Source organism: Siphateles boraxobius, unplaced genomic scaffold, assembly GCF_051911475.1.
Source record: "Siphateles boraxobius isolate OS27281-9 unplaced genomic scaffold, OSU_SipBor_1 6, whole genome shotgun sequence".
Classification (NCBI taxonomy): Eukaryota; Metazoa; Chordata; class Actinopteri; order Cypriniformes; family Leuciscidae; genus Siphateles; species Siphateles boraxobius.
The window spans coordinates 7882456-7904423 of NW_027509186.1; positions in this window are offsets into that span (position 1 = coordinate 7882456).

Genomic DNA, 21968 nt, shown 5'->3' on the forward strand with positions numbered 1-21968 from the left:
TTAAATCTGATAGTAAATTTGAACTAAATAAAAAAAAAACTGCTTCAGTGCGCCGACGCTCTGGAAACGGTTAACAGGTTAATGTCACAAATTTTAACTGATTCTGAATTCAACAGTTTTGAATCTGCAGTGACTTCTGAACTACAACATGCCAGTAGAGGCGATATGAGAGAAGGTGTTTTGAAAATCCTAAAGACTATCTTAGGACCCAAAATAGACTGGTCTAGAGTTACTAGCTGTGTACAAAAGAAAGAAGAAATGGTAAATGAATATACTGAACGGTTTTGTCAGTCAGCCATAACTTACAGTGGAATAGTGGATGATTCTGAAAGTGTGCTCGATGACAAAGGACCACTAATTCATATCTGGTCAGATGGCCTTGTAGCCGAATACAGAAGAGCTTTGACATTCCTAGATCTAACTTGGTCTAACAGAACTCTCAGAAGTAACGTTGACAGGTTAGCTACATGGGAAAGAGATGCTGATGTTAAAACCAAAGTGAGAGTAGCAGCAGCAGCTACATTTAGCAGAGCAAAACAAGAAAACAGGTGGTCTAAAAAAGAAGGCAGCTGCCACTATTGTGAAAGATTAGGACATTGGTAGAAAGAGTGTAGGAAGAAATTGCAAGATACAAAAAGAAATGCTATGCATAATTCTGCTCCTTCTCAGCCTGTTTACAACCCGGAAGCAGTTCCGAATGTGTCAACTGAAACTTTAGGACAGCGTATTCAGGCTCTTTTAAGAGCACAAAAAGACCAGGAAAAAAACTAATTGTTGGGGCTGTGAGTAGCTACCTTACCCCTGTAATCCATCATAATGAGACAAGAATTTTTGTGAAAGGTAGCATATAAGAGAAAGAAATTGATTTTTTGCTTGATACAGGTGCAGAAATTACCATAATTCCTACAAAATTGGCTAAAGGTTTAGACATTCCGTACAAGAAAAGGTATATAAACGGATATCCCGGAGAGTATGACTCAGCATAGTGCTTTTCAACCCTTGCTAGCGAGGGGAGTTTCTCTACTCGATCCACGGATCAACCCAGTGTCTGTGTTTCAAAACACTGAGGAGGCCTGTGAAGGCCTAAGGGCTGATCTAACTGGAAGGCCTCACGAGAGGCCTACGACCGTCTGACCAGACTCAGGAAGCCGCATGCAGAGACCCTCGGTGAGGGGAGCACAAGGTCTGCCTGGTAGGCAAACCAGGCTGTAGGCAGAAAAGGTTCCGGGAGGGAACCAATAGCAGAGAATGAACACTTTAGCGAGCCAGGGCGCAAGCTCACCTTCAGCAGCTGCCTATTAAGGCTAGCTGAAACTGATAGCAAGAGACCACTAGCTTCATAAACCCAGCACCACTAGGGAACGTTACAGCGAGGCCCGGAGAGGCCTACTACCTGATAGTCAAAGTTAGTGGGAATTCACCTTGAGTGAGGCACGTGAGGCCTACTACCTGATAACCACAGTATGTGGGGTGCTCACCTTCAGGGAGGCCCAGAGAGGCCTACTATCTGATAACCACAGTATGTGGGGTGCTCACCTTCAGAGAGGCCAAGAGAGGCCTACTACCTGATAACCACAGTACGTGGGAACTCACCTTCAGGGAGGCCCGGTGAGGCCTGCTACCCTACAACCACAGTATGTGGGGAGCTCACCTTAAGGGAGGCCTGGAGAGGCCTACTACCTGGTAACCACAAACTGTGGGAACTCACCTTCAGGGAGGCCTGGTGAGGACTACTACCTGACCGTTCTCATTCAAGGAGGCCTGGAGGAGCCTACTACCTGATAATCACAGTATGTGGGAACTCACCTTCAGGGAGGCCTGGTGAGGCCTACTACCTTTGACAGCCAAAATATTTGGGAGCCCACATCCTAGGGAGGCCCAGAGCGGCCTACTACCTGACAGCCACAATATTTGGAAGCTCACATTCAGGGAGGCCCAGAGAGGCCTACTACCTGATAGCCAACGTAAGTGGGAATTCGCCTTCAGGGCGGCCGGGTGAGGCCTACTACCTGATAACCATCTTAAGTGGGAATTCACCCTCAGGGAGGCCTGAGTGGCCTACTACCTGATAACCACTGGTAGCTTTGAGCCCTGAGTCCGGGTGATAGTATAAGGTGGCCTGCTAAGGCCAGCCAGCTGGGGACTCGCCTATCAGGGAGGCCTGGTCGGGCCTACTAGCTAATAGCAAGTCATATTCTGCCATAAAGTACACTGTTGGGAACCATACTACACAAGCATAATTTACTAATGGGCTTCCAGTAGCGCTATAAGGTATGTCCCACAATGTTGGGACTCACCTCCGAGGAGGCCTGTTTAAGGCCTACTACCCATCAGTGAGTCAACTGCCCGAACCACCAAGGCCAACCACGTAAAGTGAGCTGGCCTACAGTGCCCTCTAGGGGACTGTCCAATCAAGGAGGCCTGCTGAGGCCTACTACCTAATGGCCTTCGTTGGCAGAAAAACTGTTTACACAGCGCCTACAGCATCCTGGTGCCTAATCACATTGCCCATGGCAGTGTACTCCGCAAGAAAGCTAGCACCCTTAAAACAAGGGGAGTACAACATACGCCACTCTGCCTCAACGGAGGCCCCAGTTAGTCAGGGGCCTACCATCTATGCATGGGCGTCAGCTCAGGGCAATGCTCTGGCTTCAGGGGAGCGTACTTCGACCAAAGAAGAAGTGAAGCTTACTTCATACTCGACCCGAGCCATAGTGGTGCGAGGTAGGATAAAACAGAACTGGGAGTGAAGTGCTCAGACCTACCTGTATCACAGGGGAATACTCACACCTCACCCTGAGGTTACCAGGGTGCGGGCCTGCCAGCGGCTCTAGGGGTGACAGAAATGTATCTGTGCCCAACCTAAGGGAGTGGGGCTTGAATGAAAGCCAACCACTTACAACCTAGCGCTCGAGCAGTAGCTCAGCGAGGTGAGTGAAGCCTAAACTGGCTGCCTAAATCCGTAGGCCAGTTCTGCACGGCAGGGTCGGGCAGGAAACCCAGTCTTCTTCGTGAAGCGAAAGATGGCCTAACCCTGCTCAGTAAAGACATATATACCACGGAGGCCTATTTGAGGCCTACCATGTCCTTATAAACCATCCTCTGCACCACGCTGCATTACTCTAGTCACCCCAGAATGCAGAGAAGGGGGCGGGCCTTGGCCAAACGACTCCCATGGGAGGAGGCTGTTTATACAGGGATGCTAGAAACCTACATTCGCAAAGTGAAGGGTCAGAGGAAGAAATGCTAAAATTTTTAGCAGAGCGCCTCTATTATCCCTGGCACAGCCTAGGCCAGCTACAGAGGCGGCCCTGGTGAGGGCCAGACTGCAAGCATAGATCTATCTGAGGGCTCGGAGGAGCCACAGCCTTACTAAAGAATATAGTCTGTATTATTCCATACAAAGGGCTGCAGAATCGCTCAGCCTAATGAAAACCCAAACAGAGCTCAAGGGGCGACATACTCAGGAAGAAGTCAAACGGACCCGTGGGCCGGACATAAGATCTATCTGAAGCTCTAGCGTCAGTCAACACTCTAAGTAAAACAATTTTAAGAGAGAGACCAACCACTCTACCCTGAGGTGGCTAGCAGCCCGAAGGCTAACACAGTTACCGTTCTGGCCACCTAACGGTGAACTTCAGGGCCCTGATAATCCAATATAGTTCTCTTACCTTATTACCTTGACATGACCATGTCTCTATACAGGGAACGAGGTCTGTAAAGAGAAATATGTTATTTTTTTTAATCACAAAAAATACTCTTTAAAAAGACCAGCAGCTCACCGCGGCGTGCAAAGTGAAGACTCGCCAGATAGTTCTTTACAAACCTGGGATCCGCCACTTTACATGCCTGAAAGGGGCATTTCCACTAACCAAGCCTAGGTGGGCCATCAGAACATAGTTCTCATCATAGGCCCATCCCCAGGCCTGATGTTATGAACGCCTGGGGGTCAGAATAGAGAGGGCAGATTTCGTGACCCTCCGGGGAGGTTATCCATTACCGACGCTGTGTGCGTTTGCGCTGGATAACCTCCCTCAAATCTCTTCTGTTGCGGGAGTCACGCCTTCTCTGCGACCTGCTCCTCAAGGGAGGGGGCGCACGAGAGGCGACACTGGCTCGCTGGCCCTGCCTACGGTCCTCAGACCGTGAAGGGCCAGGCCCTTTCGCTTGCCGGGGTACGGACGCGGATCTCAGCGGTATACAAGTTTTAAATGCTGCTGAGCGCGCCTTTGCCTCCCTTAACTTCCCCACCACCGCCTCTACGGAGGTGCCGAAGAGTTCGGAAGGCGAAACCGGCGAATCGAAGAGAAAGGCTTTTTCTTTCTCCCCGATGTCGGCTAGATTTAACCACAGATGCCTCTCCGTGGCCACCATCGCCGCCATCGACCGTCCGATCGCAGCAGCGGTTTGCTTGGTAGCCCGGAGAGCCAGATCTGTGGTGCGGCGCAGCTCAGCTACCGCCTGAGGGGACATCCCTGCCCCCTGGTCGAGATCCCCCAGCAGGTCGGCCTGGTACGCCTGTAATACTGCCATGGTGTGCAGTGCAGCACCGGCCTGACCTGCTGCCGTGTATGCTCTGCCATTCAAACGAGCCGTTGTTCTCAGCGGTTTGGATGGCAGGGTTGGAGCTTTCAGTGTCGCTGCCCGCCCAGACACGAGATAGTTCGCGAACGTCTCGTCAATGGGCGGCATTGACACGTACCCATGCTCTCCGATCCCCTCGACATCAGCGAAACTGGCCCGCTGATGTCGGTGAATACGGGCAGAGTATGGGCTCTTCAATGCCCTCTCGATCTCCGTGTGAAGATCAGGAAGGAATGGAAGGCTCACCTGAGCTGGTGGTGTATGGCCGGGGAGAAACCGATCGTCGAGCCTACCGCGAGCGATCTCTCCTCTAGCGCGCTGCCAAGGCAGCTGCAGCCTGTTGGCAGCGCGCTCCATCACATCCACCAGGTCTGCATACACGGGGCAGGATGGCTGAGGAGGTTCAGGATCTACCTGATCATAAACCTCCTCAGCCATCTCCTGCGCGTCCTGAAGAGCATCAACTGCAGGTACAGTCGGTGAGTAATCTTCCCCTTCGACCTGCAGTTCGCCCTCGTCAGCCGTCGAATCATCTGAGAGGTTAACAACCCTCTCGAGGCGATCGACGAGCTCCATCTGGGAGCCCCATGATGTAAGTCGCCGCTCGGCCTCGGCACGAGCGGGACCCACACCATGAGGTCCAGACGCTGAACCCCCTTCACTCGAGAAGAGGGCCAGACGAGAGCGGAGCGTTTTAAGAGAAAAACGCTCGCAGTTCGCGCAGAGGGCTCCCTCGAGAACCTCCCGTGCGTGCTCTTCACCCAAGCAAAAAAACGCACAGCTCGTGTGTGTCGGCCGGTGTCAGAAACCTCGGACACGGGTCGGCACACTTACGAAAACAATCTGCCTTGCTGTGCGTTTCATCTTTCTCTTACCTTCCCGTATACTTGAATAGCGTTTCAAACAAACAGTCCCTGAAGACGATGAGATGATTTGTCATGTTGCAAGGCGCCCTTATATACTTCCAGGTCGCACGTTAATCATTACTCTAATGATTCACGGGCTGTCGCCGGTCAATGTGATTGACGTGATTTGATAGTGATTTCAGACACCTGTCACGCCTGAGGCGTTCCCCCATAACGTCGTTGACGTATTGTTGAGTTCCCTTCGAAAGGGAACCAAATTTTCTTTAAATGGCGTAATAGGTGAAGATTCTGATTTGTATGAAACCCTGCCCATAGATGTACAATTTGGCCCGAAAACTCTGACTACAAAATTGTTATGTGCTCCATTAAATACAGGTGCAATTTTAGGCATGGATCTCCTGAGACTTATACATCTAACTTTAGACGTGTCCTCAGAATCTGCTAGCATTAAAATTTCCTCAGCACAAGTTTCTACCAATAATGTGATCCCTCCTGAGTATGCTTTCTTACAGAATCATCCAATTTGGGCTAAAGACAAGGATGATTGTGGTTTGTTGACAGATGTTGAACCAATTAAATTGACGGGGATTCCACCCCCGGTCACCAAACAATATCCGATCAATAAGTAAGCTATACAGGGGATCAAACCTATTGTAGAAAAGTTGCTGATGCAGGGAGTGCTAGTTAAAACCAATAGTCTCTGTAACTCGCCATATAGCCCATCAAGAAATCCAATGGGACATAGAGACTCACCATAGACTACAGAGTAGCCAATAAATATATTGATAAAATCACACCCCTAGTGGCAGATCCGTCCACAATTTGTAATGGCTTACCATTAGAGTGTCAGATTTTTTCAGTAATTGATATGTCTAATGGATTCTTTTCTGTACCATTGCACTCTGACCGCCAGCCATGGTTAGCTTTCACAGTTGACTATGAGCAATACCAGTGGACACGTTTGCCACAGGGATTTCAAAACTCCCCAACCATATACCATCAGGCTGTCAGACGTGATTTGTGTGACCCAGAATGTCCGGTAAAACAGTCCACTATGATCCAATATGTCGATGATATTTTGATTGCCTCAACAGATCACGAGGTACATCAAACTGAATTGGCATCATTGTTGGACTATTTGCATAAGAAAGGACTCAAATGCAGCTTTCACAAAGCTCAAATTGCTAAAAAGCAAGTCACATTTCTGGGTCAAGCAATTGGTGCAGGAAATAGATCCATTACACAGGATCGAGCGGCTTCAGTCAAAGCCATACCCCTGCCTACTACCATTAAAACACTCCGATCATTTTAGGAACAGCAGGTTACTGTAGACCTTGGATTGAAGACTATGCCTCAATTGCACAGCCGCTCTATGACTTGTTGAAAGGCCATGGTAAAGATTCTGATACTGTTTGTATGGAAGAATTTCACCTCAAAGCGTTCAATGATTTGAAGAGAGCACTATGTCAAGCACCAGCATTAGGAATTGCCCAAACTGATAGACCATTTGTGCTTTATTTCCATGAACATTTAAGCTTCATGACTGCATGTCTAATGCAAGATCATGGGGGCAGTTTACGCCCAATTCATTACTATTCTGGTAAACTTGACATAGTAGCTCAAGGTATGGGCCCATGTCTCAGAGCAGTACAGGCAGTGCATCTAGCGCTTCAGGCTTCCTCAGGGATGGTGTTAGGACAGTCTGTAAACGTAAGATGTCCACACGCAGTGTTCGCATTAATGAATCAAGCAAAAGTCACTTCTGTCACTTCCTCTCGCTGGGGAAATTGGTTAGCAACTCACAGCCCCGAATATTGTCTTACAGCGTGCACCTGTGACAAATCCTTCCTCATGTATGATGTCTGCAATGACTGAAGTTTTGTTAAAGGATGAAGGAGAAATGACTCACGATTGTGTTACGCTTACATATACACCTACGAGTGAAGTAAAAGAAACTCCCATAGAGAATTCAGAATTTGAGTTGTTTGTTGACGGTTCAGCTCAAGTAATTGAAGGTAACAGACGAGCAGGTTATGCAGTAACGTCCACCACGGAAGTGTTAGCTTCAGGACGTCTTCCAGATCATTTTTCAGCTCAAGCTGCAGAACGTCCTGGTTGTGTATGCAACCCACCGTTCCCTTTCAGTCGATAACGTCGGACGTAGTCGACACCGACTGAAATGGGATCACGCTAGGGAGCCTATCGTCTTCGAGTATTATTGAACGAGCCAATACACATTGGCGTGCGAGATTTGCATCTCACACTCCGCCCCGCAGCGCGGGTATAAATACGGAAGTGGATGCACGCACCATTTGCTTTTCGCTGAGGAGCCGAGCGTAACTCGGAGTCAGCGGTGGTCCAGCGGTAGTGGCAAGGGGACTACGTCCTCCGTTCCCTCCTTCAGGGAACGGTGGGTTGCATACGCAACCAGGACGTTCCCTTTCAGTCGATAACGTCGGACGTAGTCGACGCCAACTGAAATGGGATCAACCATTGAACACGCCACTAACGCTGCCACCTTCCAGTGCCTAGACAAAAGCCTTCTGATCCTCCCGACGTTCTAGCGGAAAAGGACAGGGCTTAGGCCAGGAAGTCGCTGCTGTTCCACAAGACCCACTCAGTTAGACATGGTAACACTGGGAAAGCGTGCCCAACATTGGAAGGAAGGGACGCTGCGGAAGCCCAACCAACCCGAAAAGGGGGGGGGGGGGGAATACACATATGAACTGGGCGGAGGGCCGGGCAGTATAACATATGGAATGTCACTGGGGTGGCTCCAGCCTAGAGAGGGGGGAGACACACCAATTTACAGTGACGGCAGGACTCTGCCAAGGGAAAGACACGGGCTCACTTTGGGGAGCCGTATCGTGGAAGAATACACATATGGGGTCGCCGTAGGGACCACAACATATGGACCCAGCCTAACACGGGTTCCACACTGCATACGAGTGGTAGGCCTAACACCAGACGTTCCGCCACGTCCGACGTTGGGGGGGTGCGGAGGAGCTCAACAGGTTCCGGACAAGGGAATTCAACCGGAGCGAAACGGCGCACGTATCCGGTCCGTAAGAGGGGAATGGCGCAGCAAGCCGACACTGAACCGGGGCTCACGGTGTTACTGGCTTCTATGAGAAGAGAGCACACGGGAAGCAACCGGTTCGACACGTAGGCTATAGAATCTAGCAAACGTATTAGATGTCGCCCAGCCCGCAGCTCTACAGACATCTGTCAGCGAGGCACCCTGCGCCAACGCCCAAGAAGCGGCAACACTCCTTGTGGAGTGAGCTCGCAGTCCGGGGGGACAGGGTTCACCTTGGGACTCATACGCCAAGATGATGGCATCCACTATCCAGTGGGCCAACCTCTGCTTGGAGACAGCCTTTCCCTTCCGCTGATCTCCATAACAGACGAAGAGCTGCTCTGAGGTCCTAAAGCTTTGCGTTCTGTCCACGTACAAGCGCAGAGCGCGAACGGGGCAGAGAAAAGCCAGGGCTGGGTCTGCCTCCTCCGGGGGCAGCGCTTGCAGGTTCACCACCTGGTCCCGAAAGGGGGTGGTAGGAACCTTGGGCACATATCCAGGCCGGGGTCTCAGGATAACGTGAGAGTTAGCCGGCCCGAATTCCAGGCACGATTCGCTGACCGAAAATGCGTGCAGGTCCCCTACCCTCTTGATGGAGGCCAAAGCAAGTAGGAGAACTGTCTTTTGGGACAGAATTTTTAACTCTGCTACCTGCAAAGGCTCGAAGGGCGGTCTCTGCAGTGCGGTTAGCACCAGAGATAAGTCCCAAGAGGGTATAGAGGGGGGGCGAGGCGGATTCAATCTCCTCGCTCCCCTCAGGAACCTGACGATCAAGTCATGCTTCCCCAGGGATTTCCCGTCTACTGCATCGTGATGTGCGGCAATAGCGGCGACATACACTTTGAGGGTGGAGGGGGACAGCCGACGCTCCAAAGCCTCTTGGAGGAAAGAAAGCACGGAAATGATCGAACACCTTGAGAACCTTCTCCTTGAAGCACACCACTCAACGAACAGTTTCCACTTCAGGGAGTAAGCAAGCCTTGTAGAGGGAGCTCTCGCTGAAGTGATGGTATCTACGACTGCCTGTGGTAGACTACCTAGAACCTCCGCGTCCCGTCCAGGGACCACACATGGAGTCTCCAATAGTCTGGACGCGGGTGCCATATGGTGCCCCGTCCCTGAGAGAGTAGGTCCTCTCTCAGAGGAATAGGCCAGGGAGGAGCTGTCGAGAGGAGAAAAAGTTCGGGGAACCAGGTTCGGTTGGGCCAATAAGGGGCAACTAGCAAAACCTGCTCCTCTTCCTCCCTGATTTTGCACAGTAGTTGTGCAATAAGGCTCACCGGGGGAAACGCGTACTTGCGGAGGCCCCGGGGCCAGCTGTGAGCCATTGCATCCGTTTCGAGGGAATAAAACAACTGGCAATGGGACGAGTCCGGAGAGGCAAACAGATCTATCTGTGCGGCCCCGAAGTGGTCCCATATCAGCTGGACCGCATGGGGATGGAGCCGCCATTCTCCCGAGGCCACAATCTGTCGTGAGAGCTCGTCGGCGGCACGATTGAGCAGGCCAGGGATGTGAACGACACGAAGCGACCTCAGATGCTTCTGACCCCATAGGAGGAGGTGGCGGGCGAGTTGTGACATGCGACGGGAACGTAGACCACCTTGGCGGTTGATGTACGCAACGGTCGCAGTGTTGTCCGTACGGACCAGTACATGTTTGCCAAGCAGCGTCGTCTTGAGGCGTCTCAAAGCAAGGAGCACTGCTAACAACTCGAGGCAGTTGATGTGCCAATGCAGGTGCACTGGAAAAAAGGCCACTCCAAAAATAAGCAAAAAAAATTTAATACAAGATATTTTTGCTTGTAATAAGCAAAAAAATCTGCCAATGGAACAAGTGAAAATTCTCTTGGTAAGATTTCTTGAAATAAGACATTATATTTAAGCCTTAAAAGATATGAGTGATCTTGAAATTAGCTGGGAAAACTCATTTTTAGCTATATTTTACTAGTATTGTGATGTTTTATGTCTCATAATAAGCTTGTCATGCTCAAAAATAGTATTTTCCCCTCAAAAGTAGCATTTTCTTTTGTCATCCTGTTTGTTTCAAGTGTATTTAACTAATTTTTAGTTCTATAATTGTTACACTGTTCTAGATTTAAGTCACCACCAACTTGAAATAAGATTGGAAATGGGCATTTTGAGACAAAATGCCTTGAAGTTAGTATTCCTGACTCATATTAAGCAGTGCTTTTTTGCCATAATAAGCCATAATTTACCATCCTGTCATCATCTCAAGTGTATTTACCTTATTGTAAGCTCAACAAAAGTAATACTGTTCTAGATTCAAGACATTTTACCTACTAGATTCAAGACATTAACTACTGTTTACTAGACCGAAAAAGTGAAAAATAGACTTGCATTTAACTATTTTTTTTTGTTTTGTTTTTTAAACAGCAAAAAGTCCCAGAGGACTGCATAAAAGGGAAACAGCTTAATTTTTCTCAACATTTTGGCTCACAGTATTTATGGAACTGCATTATGAAAACATAGTAGAACATTTTACAGATTATAAATGTAAGATCCCTTTACCCTACTCCCACACCTAAACATACCAATTTTATAGACAATATTAAAAGGATAAAACATAATGAACATAATGTGTAGGGAAATGGCAGTTTTATTAACAATAAAGCATCTAAATATAGTTTGAGCCACTAATCCTACCCCTACACCTAACCATTTCTTAAAACTATGTAAGTAATGTTACAATTATTAAGAAAAACAACAGACATAACGTTACACGTTTAATCGCAATAATTTATTTAGTGAGAAAATGTCAAAACCAGTACCAAAAGCCGTTCACAGGACGATGTGTCGCAGTCCTCTCTGGCAGTAGGCTATATAATATATTTGTATGAGGTAACGTTACAGAGCAGAATTTAATTTATTAATCCATGAAAACACTAATCCGGTTTCGGTTCGCTGTTCGCTCTCTGAAGGCGCGCGCGATTCTCCTTTTCAAATGTAGTACACCAATTAAACACGGCATGTCGCTATCTGTGACGAAACATGCGAGAGCCAATGAGCGTCTAATATCAGTGCCGTAAAACGTGTCGTAACGCTTCGGGCGCAATTTTTGAATTTGAATTCACCACGAGCGCGGGATGCCGGGATTTGGCGTTTACGGTCTCTGCTGAGAGAAATTATGAAGATCACTGGATGAAGGGCTGAATTTGGATCTGTTTCTTGCAAACAACACATGGATTCTAAAGTTTTGGATTACACCAAGCTAATAAAATTAATGTCTTTTGTGAATTTATGTTGTGTTTTAGTGTATTATGGGTCTATAGGAGAAAAAATCCTTTTGTGTTTCACGATATATATGAGTTTTACATGATAAAAGTATGCAAATGTGTATGGTATTACTCGAAATATATAAAACTCATATAAAATTCATATATAAATCATTTAAATTTCTTATATTGAATTATATGCTAGTCAAATTAAAGTCATATAGAATTTATACACATTTTGTGTCATTTGTTTATGTGTTTCGTACAGATTTCATGTTTCGATGATCAACATCTGATTCACTTATATGCAGCTGGCAGATTCTTAAAGGGATACTCCACTTTAAAAAGAAAATTCTTTCATCATATACTCACCCTCATGTTGTTTTAATCCTTAATGAATTTCTTTCTTCTGCTGAACAGAAAGGAAGATATTTAGAAGAATATCAGTAACCAGACAGTTTCTGGTCTCATTGACTTTCATAGTAGGAAAAAAATATACTATGAAAGTGAATGAGACCAGAAACTGTCTGGTTACTGATATTCTTCTAAATATCTTCCTTTCTGTTCAGCAGAAGAAAGAAATTCATTAAGGATTAAAACAACATGAGGGTGAGTATATGATGAAAATTTTCATTTTAAAGTGGAGTATCCCTTTAAATTGTACAGTGCAGATGCCGGTAAGAGGATTACTGTCAGAATATCACTGATCTTTATGAAGACTGTTAATTTTTCTACAGGATTTGAAAGAGCAGTTGAAAAGCAATGATATTGTAAGATCGTGTATTAATTGTGAACTGGCTGGGCCTGTTGTTTGTGAACAAAATAATAACATATTATTGCAAATGAACAAAGCTGAGTCAAATATGTTTCTAGAACAGTGATTAAAATTGGCTGGAATATGTTTTTGTATATGTGACATGAACTCTGGTGGTGATGCACTCTAAAAACATTTAATATGATTTACTCATTTTTTTGGTGAAACATTTTTAAACTTAGAATATTGAGTAGATTTTTAAGCAGTGAAAGCAATTACTTACACTGTATTAACTGAGTAAATGTTAGTAAAACAAATTAAATAGATCTGAGTAACTGCATTTGGTAGATTAACAAATAAACATGAGTAGAAATAATTACGGGGAAACATTTAAAAACAAATATTTATGAGTAATATAAACTGTGTTTATATGGCAGTAATATTAACTTTTTTATTTCCTCTAAACCTTTGTAAAAATATTCCATACAACCACCGGTATAACTACATGACATTGGCCTTTATTGTCGATTAGTAGCCTAACATTACAGCAAAACAGCATATATTTTATACTATTTTTAACACGTATGCAATATTGCCTACATCTAAACTCATGTAAGAAACATTTCGAAGTAAAAATTAAACATTTAGGCCTAAACATTAAAGTAATTCAAGTCTAATCAACCGGTCTGTTATCCAGTATCCACCGGATCAGCGCTGGTTCGCGTGCCGGAGATGGACTCGCCTCTGCGGGGGAACCTCTAACTTTACACCGCCGTCCTGCGTCACTCACAGCCGAAAGATGCTGCGACGCGACTGACTCCTCAACCTGCCAATAAACAAACAGTGCACAGTTCTGAGGACATTTTATCATCCAAATTAGTTATATTCATTATCTTTAAGAATATAGTCGTGTGTTTTATATGCAAGGCCTTACAATCACGCGAAAAGGCAGGCGCGAGTCGACACTCGTTTGAGGTGAGTAACATTGCGTCTCTGTATTAACATTGCGTCTCTGTATGTTCCTTTGCATTAAATAAAATTATTTAAAGCACATTAATGATTATACAGATAAAATAAAACATACACACCTGAATTTCACAGAGGAAATGCACCAATTATGCGAGGCTGAGGAGAGGAGAACTGTTCTGCACTGGAGAGAGTTCAAACAGCGTGCGCCGCTCACTCGACTCAACCGTCGAGTTGTCGTGACGTCAGAGGGTGGGGGAGGGGTGCGTTGTTGTAATCATAGATATCTATGGTTGTAATCATAGATATCTATGGTTGTAATCATAGACAGTAAAATATGAGTAAACTTAATCAATTTCTTATGCTTGTTAAATATTAATAATATTGATTTTATTTAAGTAATATTTGTGGTTCTTGAAACAGATTAGTTTAATTATCCATTCTCAAATATTGTGATGGAAATTTCACAAATATATTAGCTCAGTGTATTTTAAATAAATAATTGGTTAGTCAAATACTAAATTATTTTAGTGAAAAACTTCAAACTTAAATATAACTGTAAATTTCAGACAAAATTTATTGTTGGAGTTTTAGTCAATTATTTCGGTAGGCTATGTTCAACTCAAACTATCAAGTAAATGATATTCAGAGATTTTAGTTAATAAAGTTAATTATTACTGTGATATTTACTAAGCCACTGAATTATTTTTTAGAGTGATACGCATAAGAATCACTTCAACATTTAGGAAAGTTTTATGTTTGTAGGTTAAGAATAGAACTGTTGTATACCATAGTAGTACTGTGATAAAGTTTAGAGAAATTGTCACAAATGAAAATTAAATCTGGTGATGCAGGATTTAAAATGAAAAATATTGATATGTGAAATATCCAACTGTATATTGTAGAACACATTCTAATAAAATATTTTTGTAATTAAAATGTGTGCTTGTGTGTGTAGTTTAAATGTTTAAAACATTATGTGGTTTTTGCAGCGTATATGTCCCTTACAATATTCTGTTGGAACATATAAGAATCACAGGAGTTTTTAGCAAATCTTTTCCATATGGGGAGTAACATTAAACCATTAATAAATGCGACTGAAAATTTAATTGATAAGACAATTTAATGCAATAGAGTCAAACCCACGATTTTAATATGCATAAGTTAAATAGGAATACATACAAATTTGTACGTCGGTAAAGTTGTTTATACGTAAATAAATTACTTTTTTTTTTGCTGTCAATATATGTCATTGTGAGTTGTTGTGAGTTGGGCATGTTGACCTGCAGTTTTCAATAAAGCAGATTTGTTGTCTCAATTCAAGTCAAGTCTGTTTCTTGAAACAAGACGATTCATCTTTTACAAATAACACAGCAGCTTATGACATGTCAAAAAAGCTTGTTTCATCTGAGATATGACTCAAAACAAGATATTTTTAAGACAGTTTCACTTAACAAGATATTCAAGATGCACTGTCTAAAAACAAGCTCCTCTAGCTCACTTAAATCTTGGTCTTTAGGTGATTTTGTCTTATATTAAGTGTGATGAGATATTTTGACTAGAAATTAGAAAAATATACTTGGCAAGATTTTGAGTTTTTGCAGTGTGGGACCCCGTCCAGGTGCCAGCTACTGCATGCCCGTTGTACGTGGCCCCCCAGCCGGTGTTGGAGGCGTCTGTGGAAACCACAGCATGCCTGGACACTTGTTCTAGGGACACACCGGCCCGGAGAAACGAAAGGTCCGACCACGGGCTGAGGGTTTGGAGGCAGGCCGGGGTGATTTTCACAGGGAGCGTGCCTCTCTGCCACGCCCACCTCGGGACTCGGTCACGAAGCCAGTGCTGGAGTGGTCTCATATGAAGCAGGCCGAGCGGCGTAACTGCGGCTGCGGCTGCCATATGCCCCAGGAGCCTCTGAAAAGGTTTCAGAAAAACCACTGTTCTGCTCTTGATAAAATTCAGGCAGTTCAGCAACGACTGGGCGCGATTCTCTGTGAGGCGCGCCGTGTGTTGGACCGAGTCCAGCTCCAAACCGAGAAAAGAGATCCTCTGCACAGGGGCGAGTTTGCTCTTCTCCCAGTTGACCTGAAGACCCAACTGGCTGATGTGCTGGAGCAGCAAATCCCTGTGTTCGCATAACAGCTCCCGAGACTGAGCTAGTATCAGCCAGTCGTCGAGATAGTTGAGAATGCGAATGCCCTGCTCTCTCATGGGAGCGGGGGCTGCCTCCGTGACTTTCGTAAAGACACGGGGTGACAGGGCCAGCCCGAAGGGTAAGACTTTGTACTGATACGCCTGACCCTCGAACGCGAAACGCAGGAATGGCCTGTGTCGCGGCAGGATGGAGACATGAAAGTACGCGTCCTTCAGGTCGATCGCTGCAAACCAATCCTGGGGACGGACACATTGGAAGATGCGTTTCTGCGTCAGCATTCTGAACGGGAGCTTGTGAAGGGCCCGGTTCAGGACTCGCAGGTCCAGGATTGGTCGTAACCCACCCCCTTTCTTGGGTTTAATGAAGTACGGGCTGTAAAAGCAGGCCTTCATATCGGCTACCGACACCGGCTCTATCGCGTCCTTCGCCAGCAGGACCGCGATCTCCGCGCGCATGACAGGAGCAGATTTGCTTGACACCGAAGTGTGGCGAATGCCACTGTACTTGGGCAGACTCCGGCAGAACTGAATCGTGTAGCCGAGCCTGATGGTACGGAGGAGCCAGCTGGACGGGTTGGAGAGCACTTTCCAGGCCTCGACGAACCGGACCAGGGGGACCAAAGGTAACACAGGCATACCCGGGGTGGGGCAGCAAGGTGGAAGACAGGGACCCGGCTCAGAAGGCCCGTGGGCGGCCCGAAGCGGGGTCTGAGTGAGCCGTGCTGCACTTACCTGTCTCCACGGGGCAACAGAGGATGGGAGAGAAGGCGGATGACCGGGTCCTCGAACGCCTCGTGTTGCCGGCTGGCGAACAAGAGGGGGCTGGGGGGGGCAAGGCTGTTCCACAGGGTCGCAAACCGCCAGCCTCGCCCTCTTGGGACCCAGGGACGGAGAAATTCGCTCTTTTGATAATTTGGGTACCACTGGACTCCGGAGAGCCAATGGTGGAACGGTAACAATCTGAAGAGTTAGTCCCCCCATCCCTGGGTGGCCTGTCTCAGGAACGTTTCTGACACTCTCCCCCTGGCTGGGCAGTGACTGAGACAGACTGGGCGGCCTGCCTGCTGCTGGTTCTACGCTGGGGCCTGGGTGAAGGCTGTTGCAGAGACCCCGCGGAACCGGAGGCAGCGGCAGGGGGGCACCCTCGGCGACGAACGGGCGGAGGGACTATCCCCGGCGGCAGGGTGGAGGCAACAGCGGGCCGCCGGGATAGGGTGTGTCGGGGAGCCTCCGTCCGAACCTGGGTGGCAGAGAACTGTTGGGCGCAGCTCTCCGCCACGTCGCCGAACAACCCAACCTGGGAAATTGGGGAGTCCAGGAACCGAACCTTGTCCGCATCCGCCCTCTCAACCAGGCTGAGCCAACGATGGCGTTCCTGGACCACCAAGGTGGACATCGCTAGACCGACCGCACACGCCGCGACGCTCGTACCCCGGAGGGCGAGGTCAATGGCGGTGCGGAGCTCACTCATGAGCGCCCGATCTAAACTACCCTCGTGCATGTCCATGAGTGTCTTGGCCTGGTAGACCTGCAACAACGCCAAGGCATGCAAAGAGGAAGCGGCTTGCCCGCAAGCTCTGTAAGCTCTGACCGCCAATCCTGACGCGAACTCACAGCCGAGTCGTCATCTCCAGACATCAGCTCACCCTCCGATGCTGCAATCGACATCCTGTCCTCCAGGGGAGCCCCGAGTGAAACCGCTGGCCCACCCATTACAGATGGACCAGCAGATAACACCGGAGGCTCCAATGGTAGCAGTGGAAGGGAGGGGTGAGGAGCCCACAGGGAATGGTTACCGGGCGGGACATCCAACACTACCCTCCGGTCACCCATCCCATGCAGCACCCGGGGGTGGGGCATGGTAATGGGGACTCGCTCTCCGCGGACGAAGGCGAGTCTCGCCCTCAACAGTGCGACAGTCATGTTCCCACAGTGAAAACATGAGCTGTCCACAAAAGCTGTCTCAGCGGGCTGTAAGCCCAAACACGTGATACAACAATTGTGACCATCAGAGAGAGACAGGGAACGACCGCACCCAGAAACACACGGGCGGAATGACATCTTGAAAAAGACGCAAACGCACCCGTGTTGCTCTTTTAGGAAGTGAAAAACTCTCACCAGTGCCGGAGCACACAGGGGAATGACCGCGGCAACACTAACACAGGAATGGTGCACCCTGTGCTAGTGAAGCACTCACTTTCTCGCCCTCAACCGACCGTCAGACAAACAAACACAAACAGAAATTTGGTTGCTGTGAAAACAGCAGTTGAGAGTTTAAAGCTCGCGATCACCGCTGCACTCGCGCTGTAACCACCGACACCAGGAGAAACTTCCCAAAGAAGCGCCGACACACTCGCTCGTTGTACAACAACACTCTTCAGATCCAGACATGAAGCTCGGCTCCGAAGCGAAAGGCAAATGGTGCGTGCATCCACTTCCGTATTTATACCTGCGCTGCGGGGCGGAGTGTGAGATGCAAATCTCGCACGCCAATGTGTATTGGCTCGTTCAATAATACTCGAAGACGATAGGCTCCCTAGCGTGATCCCATTTCAGTCGGCGTCGACTACGTCCGACGTTATCGACTGAAAGGGAACTAGTAGCCCTAACAAGAGCATGCACGCTAGCTTCAGGATCAGTTGCTAATATCTACACAGATTCCAGATATGCTTTTGGGGTAATTCATGATTTTGGTGTCATTTGGCAAACCAGACAGTTTCTAACTTCTGGATCCCCCATTAAGCATGCTGAATTAGTGAAAGATCTCATGTTTTCCATGAATCTTCCAAAGAAATTAGCAGTGATCAAAGTGAAAGCACATCTCACAACTAATACTACAGAAGCTAAAGGTAATGCTCTTCCTGATACGGCAGCTAAACAGGCTTGTTTCTATGCAACTGTACAAGTATGTTCAGGTAGTGTAGCACAGAAGACAATTATGCCTCCTGAATCAATAACTGATCTGTACAAAGACGTTCCTCTGTATGAAGCATGGACATGGTTAGACAAAGGAGCCACAGTGGATTCATCCGGTTGCTGGACCAAAGGGGGAAAGTATGTCGCTACCGAATCACTGTTGCCATATTTGGCTCAACAAATACACAATTTGGGTCACAGTGGTCCAGCAACGATTAATCACAGGTTCTCAAATCAGTGGTGGAATCCAAAATTCAGAAATGTAGCTACAGAAACAGCCAAGAGGTGTGTTACATGTCAGAAAAATAAGATGTACCAGCAGCCACTACACCAGCAGCACACACCCCAGCCCCACCAGGACCATTTCGTCACCTGCAAGTTGATTACATATCATTGCCTCGTTGTAAGGGAAAAACTGTAGTTTTGGTAGTAATAGATAAGTTCTCAAGATGGGTAGAAGCTTATCCAACAGGGCGTGCTACAGCTGCACATACTGCTAAATGTCTTGTCACTGATTTCATTCCCAGATGGGGATTACCAGATTACATTGACTCTGTTATGTCTTGTCATGTTGTGTCTGGTTCCTGTTCTTGTTACTCTGTCCCCCTCTGCTGGTCATCATAGGTTACTTTCTCTTTCTCTGCTCTCCCAGCTGTTCCTTATCCCCTCTAACTACCTCGTTCACTCTCTTCCCACCTGTTCCCTTTCTCCTCTGATTAGGTCTCTATTTCCCTCTCTGTTCTTGCTGCTTTCTTTGTCAGATTCTCATTTGAGTTTCTCATGCTAGAAGCAAACTACTGTCTCGTTCGTTTCTACATTGTCCAGCCCTGTCCTGTCCTGTCCTATTGGCATCCGCCTGGCAAGTGCAATCTGTTCTCAGCTAATCATCTTATTATTTACACTGTCTAGTTCATCTGACAATACGAGAGATCTGGTAGTCACAGTCTATCTTCGACCCGCGTCCTCTCTGAGAGACCTGCAGCCTGTCGCCGCTACTCGGCTATTCTCTACTGCTGTCTAATGCTTTTGAAGTTACCTGAAAGACTTTTGTGTTCCTGTTATCGCCCTCTCTGCGGGTTGTTTGTTTTCTCCATTATCATTCAAGAAGAAGATCTGTGTACAACCCTGTGTTGTCATTAAAAGTTTCTGTTTCGGTTAAGACGCTTTTGGGTCCTCACTTACCCGCATAACAGACTCAGATCAAGGTACACATTTCACAGGACAGGTAGTCAAGGAAGTGTCTATAATTTTGAAGATTAAGTGGAATCTTCACTGCCCATACAGGCCACAAGCATCAGAACAGGTTGAACGATCGAACAGAACAATCAAAACCAGATTAAGCAAAATGCATCGGGAAGGACTACCATGGGTGGAAGCGCTGCCAGCAGTACTGTGTTTTTTGAGAGCATCACCTGACAGAACAGTAGGAATGAGCCCTCATGAGATTATTACTGGACGCCCCATGCAGATGCCAGGTGTGATTGATCTTAGAAATGCTGATGTACACATTGCCTCAGATGCCCTGATTGCTTACTGTGAAAACCTAACAAAGGCGGTACAGAGTGCCAGAGAGAGAGTTGAGTCATGTTGGCAGACTCCACCAGAAGGTGGACACACAATCATCCCAGGTCAGTGGGTCATTATAAAGTCATTCAGAAATAAGCCATTAGAACCTAAGTGGCATGGGCCACATCAAGTGATGTTGATTACAGCAGCTGCAGTATTGTGTCAGGGAAAAAAACCTGGACTCATTGTACACACTGTAAAGTGGTTCCCCCACCTACAGGGATAGGTTAGGACACGGAACCAGTGAGGAGCCCCGGGAAGAACCGAACGCAACGGGCTTCGAGGGTTAACCCTGGGGTGAAGACTTCCATCATGGGCCCTATCCTAGTCCATCCTTACCTCACTGTTCCGTAGGTGTCAAAGGTTTAAGAAATAGGGAAAGAGGAAACAACAATAGCAGACTCAGAAAAGTTTACAACCCTAGTGTTTGAACAAATACTGCTCCACTGTCTAGCAGACTCAGAAAAAGTTCACAATCCTAGTGTTTGAACAAATACTGCTCTACTGTCTTTTGTTTTTTCTTTCTTACTCTGTGCAGACACCACTTGATGACTGTCCCGAGACCCATACGCATCAACCTCCTCACCTGCGTATGAAGCCACAACCTCCATAAAACAACTAGACCCACTGCCGAACCAACTATGACGAAAGAAAGAAAAATACACAACGCACAATACACATACGAAACCTTCAATCATCCATCAACATGATCAAGATTGTCGTTCTACTACGCATCATGGACATCGCACAAAGTGTGGATTCCAGAAACAACATATTCTTAGAGCTGATGAATATGTCAAGAAATGCCTTGTTTGCTGGAAAGGACGTTTGCATGCCACACACACCTTCAGTAGGAGCAGGAATCCCCTGGGTGGCACACCATATCTCCAAATGTGACACGTGTACCTTATTCAATCATCATACCAGTGAATTATACAACAAGGATACATGTCACAATACAACAATTCCTCCAGCTTCTCCGTGTTGCATTCCAGGACTACCATCCTGCAACCTAACTTCAGCTACTCCCATCATGACAGATCTTCTCCTGCCAATGATGTTCTATTGGTGCATGGAAAATTATGCTCCAGCACCACTGGGTGAAATTCCTCGTGAACGTTGCAGCTTTGTAATTGAAAGAGGAGCAGAATCCCACGTGTACGTTACTACAACAGATAAGAAAGAGGAAAATGACTTAGAGTGTTTCTCCAGAAACCCATCCCTACCAAATTTTTTTGAAATAAATCAGTTGTGTATGATCTCTCCACCAACTGAAACTTTTTGTTATGTGGAACTTCTGTCTACAGCAATCCTCCCCAGCCAATTTAACGGAAGGTGCACCCTGGTTTATATTCTACCAGCTATCAGAGAAAATACACACTCCACCCCTAGCTCCCCACAGCTACAAAATTCAGCTCCTACCACTAACGAAGCAGATGGCTGCATTCCAGGACTCACTTGTGCACAAACATGGTGGTCAAGAACTCTTGGAGAATTAATACCATCTTATGGTGTCATGCAAGCCCTTGATCAAGAAGCTTATCGAATTCTGTACAGAAATTGGCCAATGATACGGCTTTGATAACATCACGGACACTCTCGCTTCGCACAAGATAATGATCTTACAGAACAGAGTGGCCTTGGATTACATTCTAGCAACGCACGGAAGAGCTTGCACCATCATCGGACCTGGTTAATGGATCCAACAGAGAACTTGAACAAAATCCAACAAGACATTCTTGATCTGTCAGCAAAATTACACCAGATGACTGAAGTTAATTTTTCATGGTTCGGAAACTTGATTGGGAAACCCTGGCTGTAGATAAAAGAAATAGCAATTGTGTTGTT